Source organism: Nyctereutes procyonoides, unplaced genomic scaffold, assembly GCF_905146905.1.
Source record: "Nyctereutes procyonoides isolate TBG_1078 unplaced genomic scaffold, NYPRO_anot_genome, whole genome shotgun sequence".
Classification (NCBI taxonomy): Eukaryota; Metazoa; Chordata; class Mammalia; order Carnivora; family Canidae; genus Nyctereutes; species Nyctereutes procyonoides.
This window is the reverse complement of record NW_026575047.1, coordinates 10573378-10581960: the sequence shown is the minus strand read 5'-3', so window position 1 is coordinate 10581960 and position 8583 is coordinate 10573378.

The following is an 8583-nucleotide window of genomic DNA, read 5'->3' as shown; positions in this document are numbered from 1 at the left end:
TGTAAGGTTTTCATAAGAAGGATGGTAGGGCAAGAAAGTTATTAGGAAAAGAAAATAATTCTTCCAGGCAAGGTCACCTTTACTTAGGTGGAAGACTAGGGAGTCTCATCATGCAAATGACCCCATCTTTGGGGAATAGAAAGAGATAACATGACAGATTGCCTCATTGGCACTGATCAGAAAATTCCTGGCTTGACAGGTTAAGACTTACATCTCTGGGGGAGATTGCAACTGCAATTAGATTAGGTATTAAGCCCTGGTTTTGTGACTTGGCCTAAGTGATGTCATTTTGGTCCTGCCGGTTTTCTTTCTCACAACCTGTAACAATCAGACCTCTGTTTTTACTCTAAACAAAACTAGGTGAAGTTGCAATAGTGGTGTGGTGTCATTGGTTCATTGAAAATATAGATAAAATAAATTGTAAATTCAGCCTTGACGATGATTTTAAATGTTCTTCATTAATGTGTATTTAAGGATTCACTTTCCAAAAGGGCTAAAGGTCAATTAAAATAAAATAGACGTTTTTGAGTGATGGCTGCTCACCTTGTGCACTGAGATGAAATAAGAATAAATTATTTGCTTTCTACTGTTAAGCAGTAAGAAAACCTTCTGGGTCATGATATACAGTAGCTACTAAAAGATGACTGTTACTTGAAAGACATGGACAGTTGGTAGAGATAGGGAGCTATTTAAATGTCCTATATATTTATATCGACTATGATTAAATTTTTTATATGTAGATATATTGCTTCTGCAAATATAGAGTCTGAAGCCAGTTATATCTTTACGTTCTTATTAGCTGTCATGAATCTCTTATAGTATGACCAAAAAAAGTAGTTGCTGACAATTAGTTAAATATTGAGATATATTTCAAGGTACAATTCTTTTCTTCCAAGTTTTTCCTCCCACTCTTTTATTTTATTTTATTTTTTCCACTTTTTTTCTTTTAATGAGATAAGCAGTTCTCTGTTTTCCTCTTTTGCAAAGACCTAGAACCATTCACATTTCCTGAAACATTAAATGTTGTCCTAAGCAAAATTAGTAGTTCCAGTCCTAATGGTTTTCACTTACCAGGGTGATGTTTATCCTGAAAAGCATTGCACACAGAAAATAAATATGTAGATATTCAATATGCAAACATCATAATAATTATCAAAACAAGCCAGGTCATATAAATTATTTAAAACAATGTTTTAATTATAAGAAATAAGTAATACTTACCATACATTTAGTGATTTTTCCCACTCTTTCAAGGGAAAAAAATAAGGATTCTATTAATTTTTTTGAGAGAGAGAGACAAGCAGTGGGGGGAGGCAGAAAGCAGAGGGAGAAGGAGAAGCAGACTCTGCCCTGAGTGGGGAACCAATGTAGGGCTGGATCCCAGGACCCGGAGAACCTGACGTGAGCTGAAGGGAGATGCTTAACTGACTGAGCCACACAGGTGCTTCTGAAGAGGAAATTTTTAAAGAGATAAAGCAGTAAGTTAGGGTTTAACCAATATTCTCAAACCAATACAGTAAAAGTGGATATATCTCTCATAGACAATCTTAAAATAACTGGAATGAGTGCAACATTTACTTCTGTGCAATAGGGGTCTGCTCAGAATGTTACCAGTATGTTTATTGCTATTTACTATGCAAGAAGGAAGAGGGACTAAAGACACGTAGAATAGACATGGCTATTGGATACCATCTATATTAAAGAAACAGAATACCATAGTCACTCCCAAACCCTTGTTAACAGATGCAGAATTGTAGGCAAATAGATGTGCTTTGTCATTTCAGGCAGAGGTTCCAGAAATATTTAGATATAAGGGAGGGAGAGAGGGCATAAATCAACGTAGTGTTATCTAGATAATGAATAGAATACTGGAAAAATATCTTTATTGAATGATCCCGAAGTTTCTGGCCCTACAGATCATTCCTCAGTGATTATTTTAAATCAACCAAAATGCAAGCTAACCCAAGGAGGTAAAAAACATCCTTGATTAAAATCGCCTAAAACAATCTTTAATAAAATCAGCACCATATATACATAGAGAGCATCCCATGCTAAAAAGAACACACAACGATTGTTAATAAATCAGCACCATATTGAAAAATTGTAATGTAGAGGGTTTTATGGAGTTCTAAAAAATTAACAAGGTACTAATCATGCAATAAGGAGAGTAGAATGTGGATGCATATATGAACCTAAACAAAAAGAAAGGAGCACATCTTGCACATCTTTGGGGGGGGGGAGGACGAGAAACTGGCAACCACTTCCTCATTTCTACCTTACAATTTTAATACAAAGTAGCAGTGCTTAATATTTTTGAGTGTGCACTTTCAATATTAGGGAATATTCTAGGTTCTTTCTTTCTTGAATTAATTTATTTAAACCACAGAACAAGTATATGAAGGTAAGAGACGATGTAATATGATCACACCCAGTTTAAGATAAAGAAAATGAAGTTTAGAAAGGTTGAGTAATTTGCCCAAGGTTACAGTTTGTAAATCTTACTTCCTGTAAAGAGAGCTCCATTAATCTGATCAATCAATCAATCAATCAAATAGGAATGATTCTAGCTTTTAGACTAGTTTTGTCAAAGGGAATATAAATTAATTGACACTTTTAGGATTCATGAGAAATCATATCAAACCAAAGTTTGCCCCTATTTTTCTAAAACCAATTCTGTCTCCAACAGTTTTAGCCTCTATACCTCCATCAGCCATGAGTACAATAGGACTATTTTCATGCCATCGTTTAACTTCTGTTTGTCAGGCAGAGTAAGAAGCCCTAGTCTCTCAGGTCAACCATGGTCTTTTGAACCACCTCATGTTAAATACATCTCATTCTTGCCCTAAACTGTTGGGGGATGTCTCCCACCCCTTTCTATATAGTAGTTATACAACTATTTCTTATTGAATAAATTAGTGAATAATAGAATGAATAAATGAGTGAGAATGATACAACTGTAAATTATGAGTAAATTCAGGAAGTTTTAATGTATGAAAATACAAATACATTCATCTATCTACATCATTTAATACAAATACATTCATCTGATCTACATTCATATTTAAAACTAATCCGGGGTGGGGAGTGCCTGGGTGGCTCAGTTGGTTAAGCATCTGATTCTTGACTTCAGCTCAGATCATGATCTCAGTGTTGTGAGATCAAGCCCCAAGGCTCTGCACTCAGCATGGTGTCTGCTTGAGATTCTCTCTTTCTCTGTTCCTCCCCTCTCTCTCTCTCTCTCCCCAAATAAATAAATAAGATCTTTAAAAAATAGGAGTATATATAATAAATAATAATAATGAACAATTATAAAATGTCATTCCCCTCCCATAGATAAGATAGGCAAAGAAAGTGATAAAGAGAGGACAAGACCAAATAAAGTGTTCTGAAACAGAGAGAGTATGAAGCAATCTTTCAAGCAGAAGTACTTGAAAACCTACATTTATTAATTCGTTTATTTAGATGAAAATTAATTCAAATTACAATTATTAAAATGTTTATTGCTACCACTATTTTTCACCATATGTAGCACTTTGACAGTGTTTTTAGAAAAAGTAATGTAAAAATAACTCAAGGTGAAATTAATGTTCTATTATAACCCTTTAATCATATTTCATGCCTAAACTCTCTAATGAAAAACTGGGAATCAAGAGTAGAGTAAAAATTTGCTATAAATTATTTAAATACTTCACAAGCACTGGCACTATGAAAAGTATCAATTACTTGGCTTCATGTATAATAACAGAAGCACAGACTACAGAGTCAAGTATTCCGATTTCAAGTTCTAGTTTTACTATTGAAAAAATTACAACTTGACAAGTTTTTGTGATTATTAAATTAGATGATACACATATGAGAAGCTGCCAAATAGTGAATATTCTTTTAATTACGTCTCAATAACTTTGGCACAGAAAAAATTTCCTCCATTCAGATCACCTGGTTTTACTCTTTATATCACCCTCTGTGATGGCAATTTATCTCTCTGATGGGGCTAATGATAATGATGGAAATCTGTGATTAGACCCTTGTAGTGATTATGACAAATGTTGGTAATGAAGTTTGAATTTGTTCTATCAACAATGGATTTTATTCTTCAGAGATTTTAAATAACCATTTTATTTTTTAATAATGGGTGGGTGAGAAATGAAAAACAAAATGGAACCGTCATACATATAATTATCTTGAAAAATAACAGGGATGATGCTAAAATTAGTAAAGGCATTGTGGTATGTTAATATTTTTTTATGTTCTGCTGCATTAATTTGTACTTAACTTTTATTCAGTGAGCCATTATACATGTAATTATATATTAAAATTAATTTGCATTATTTGCACTCTATTATATAGTTGTGGTTTTATGATCAAAGATAAATTTTGAAGTACAATCTGAATATACAACAAAAATCATTATGGTAGATTATACAATACTGCTCTTTTACATTAAAAACGAGAGTGTTTTTCTGTGAAAGATACATTAACTTTGCAAGCAATAACTTAGTTGAAAAGCAAAAGTAAAGAGATTGTTGACAAAGATTTTCTTAAAGAAAGGGAAATTACATTCATTATACTTCTATATTTGGATCAGTGATTTTGTTTTGATGTAACATTATCCTATTCACTCCTTTTTTCCTCAAATGAGGCTGCACATAATTTTAGCTTTACTGGTGGTTTGTCTATTTCTTTATAACTATGACTTTTAAAATTATATATTTCTAATAGGGAGGTGGGGCAAGGAGTTTCCAATCTAACCAAGAACTGCATTTGTAGATTTGATACACAATTCTCTAAATATAGCTAATTGTATGTGAGCTTAGTTAAGCTTTCTCTAATAAAAGGAAATTTTATGCATTACTGCAATATACAAATGATATATTAACACTCAAGAAATTATGATTAAGTTTATATATTTATCTTCTCCTTTGATAATAACCCTTAATAAATCAGTAAGTAACCTAAAAACTAAGTAGTTTATAAGAGTTTATAAGCTGTGCCCTTGAACACAGTATACCATATAGATATTTTAACTTTGCATAAAATATCCTTTTAAAAATGTAGAGGTGGCTAAGTAACAAACACTAAGTTAAATAAAAATTCTCCATTCACACATGAATTCTATTGCACCTATTTATTGAATCATTTTTCCAATTAACAAGGCAGGAAACCACAAATGTTGGTTGGAGAGGATGCAGAGAAAAGGGAACCCTCTTGCACTGTTGGTGGGAATGTGAACTGCTGCAGCCACTCTGGAAAACTGTGTGGAGGTTCCTCAAAGAATTAAAAATAGACCTGCCCTACGACCCAGCAATTGCACTGCTGGGGATTAACCCTAAAGATACAGATGCAGTGAAACGCCAGGACACCTGCACCCCGATGTTTCTAGCATCATTGTCCACAGTAGCCAAACTGTGGAAGGAGCCTCGGTGTCCATCGAGAGATGAATGGATAAAGAAGATGTGGTCTATGTATACAATGGAATATTACTCAGCCATTAGAAACGACAAATACCCACCATTTGCTTCAACGTGGATGGAACTGGAGGGTATTATGCTGAGTGAAGTAAGTCAATCGGAGAAGGACAAACATTATATGGTCTCATTCATTTGGGGAATATAAATAATAGTGAAAGGGAATAGAAGGGAAGGGAGAAGAAATGGGTAGGAAATATCAGAAAGGGAGACAGAACATAAAGACTTCTAACTCTGGGAAACGAACTAGGGGTGGTGGAAGGAGAGGAGGGCGGGGGGTGGGGGTGACTGGGTGATGGGCACTGAGGGGGGCACTTGACGGGATGAGCACTGGGTGTTATTCTGTATGTTGGTAAATTGAAACCAATAAAAAATAAATTTATTATTAAAAAAAAAGACTTTCTCTCTCTCTCTGCTCCTCCTAGCTCTGCTCTCTCCCTCTCTCTAAAAACAAACAAAAAACTTGAGGACTAAGGTTTTGAGAAATATAAAAGTTGAAGGAATTCATCACAAGTATATTTATATTTCAAGAAGCGTAACAGAAATTCTTTAGAAAGAGGAACAATGGTAGGTAGAAATATAGATAGAGCAACAGATAGAAAATGTAACTATATGTATTTTTACTTTTCACATCCTTAAAAATAATTGGCTCTTTGAACATAATAATAAAAACATAGCATTGTAAAAATAAAATGTAAGGATAACATATTATTTTCTAGTAAACCAAAATGCTAGCAATTCAGTTTGGACTATTTAACTTATGCAAAAATGTTTGATGACGACCGAAGAAAAAATGTAGGATAGAAAGGGAAGTATATTGTATACTTTTTATACAATAAGTGGTATGATATCACATGAAGTAACGTCTAAAATAACAAAGCTAAGAGTTATAGCCAACAACCCAATGGAGGAAAAAAATAAAGTTTAATGTAATAAAAATGACAACACAATATATTACTTTTTTGTGGGATTCTGGTAAAGCAATACATGTGAGGTAATTTCTGTCTTAAAATGCTGTATAGGAAAAGATGCATGGACTCAAATCAATGATCTCAGTTCTCAACTACTTCCATCTGAAGAAATTAACTCAACCTAAGTCAAAAACAAAGAATAAAATGGAAAAAATAAACAAAAAATAATGGCAATGAAACCAAAAGCATAGCTATAAATAACAGACAGTAATAAAATAATAAAATAATAATAAAACGCCACATACTATCAAAGCTCACGTAAGAAGACATAGATATCCTGAAAGGCATATTAAAATTTAAAAACATTGAATTTGGGGATCCCTGGGTGGCGCAGCGGTTTGGCGCCTGCCTTTGGCCCAGGGCGCGATCCTGGAGTGGAGACCCGGGATCGAATCCCACATCGGGCTCCCGGTGCATGGAGCCTGCTTCTCCCTCTGCCTGTGTCTCTGCCTCTCTCTCTCTCTCTGTGACTATCGTAAATAAATAAATAAAAAACCTTTTAAAAAAAATAAATAAAAATATTGAATTTGTACTTAAAACTTTCCTACACAAACACACACACACACACACACACACACACACACACACACACAAACATCTTAAAGCCCAGATGGCTTCCCTGGTACATTTTGCAAAAATCTTTGCAAAAAGTCATGCAAATTTAGCATAGACTTTCCAGAAAAATAAAAATAACTTAAAAATTCTCAAGATCGTGGGGCACCTGGGTGGCTCAGTGGCTGAGTGTCTGCTTTTGGCTCAGATCGTGATCCTGGCGTCCTGGGATTGAGTCCCACATCCAGCTCCCCACAGGGAGCCTGCTTCTCCCTCTGCCTGTGTCTCTGCCTCTCTTTCTGCGTGTCGTATGAATAAATAAAAATCTTTAAAAAAATTCCCAAGATCGTCAAAAAAAACAACATCAGCCTTATATTAAACCTTGGCAAAGGTAATATAGGATAAAAGTACTATAGATCAATATAGTTTATGAATATAGGTACACTGTTCTTAAAAAGGAAAAAAAATGATTAGCAAATGGGATCCAATGATATGTAAAAATAACAAACTTCATCACAAAGTGAATTTTATCCCAGAAATTAAAAACTGTTTTAACATCAAAACACTAATCAAGGCAATTTACCATATTAAACTAAAATAGAAAATCATACAATCATCTGAATAGATGTAGAAAAATCATTGAACAAAATTTAACATCTGTTCCAGGTAAAAATTGTCAGCATGTAGAAATGAAGAGAAGCTTCCTCCACCTAAATAAAGACATCTATGAAAAAGTATATACCTAATTTCCTATTTAATGGTTAATGACTGAAGAATTCTTCTCTTATGACTAGGAAAAAAACATGTATATCTTCTTTCACCACTTCTATTAAATGTGATCCTGAAAGAGGTAGGGAGCACAATAATTATGGCAAGAAGAAAAAAAGAATTTTTTAAAGATTGCATTTATTTATTCACGAAAGACACAGAGAAAGAGACAGAGAGAGAGAGAGAGAGAGAGAGAGAGAGGCAGAGACACAAGCAGAGGGAGAAGCAGGCTCCATGCAGGGAACCGGATGCAGGACTTGATCCCAGGACCCCATGATCACAACCTGAGCCAAAGTCAGGCATTCCACCACTGAGCCAACCAGGTGCCCACCCCCGAAAAGATATTTAAATTGTGAAGGAAGGGCAAGACAGCCTTTAATTACAGACAACATGGTCATCTATGTGAAATATACAATAACCTATTAAAATATTAGAACTGATAAGTAAATTTCACAAGGCTATAGGGTACAAGATTGATATGAAAAAGCCAATTGGGGCAGCCCAGGTGGCTCAGGGGTTTAGTGCCGCCTTCAGCCCAGGGTGTGACCCTAGAGACCTGGGATCGAGTCCACGTTGGGCTCCCTGCATGGAGCCTGCTTCTCCCTCTGTCTGTATCTCTGCCTCTCTCTCTCTCTCTCTCTCTCTCTCTGTGTGTGTCTCATGAATAAATACATAAAAACTTAAAAAAAAAGCCAATTGTATTTGCATACATTATAAACAATGATAAAATTCTTTAAAAGAACAATTAAATACATCATAAATATAAACACTTAGATTTAAATGTGATAAAAGATATGTAAGAGCTATTGGGAAACTACAAAACTTTT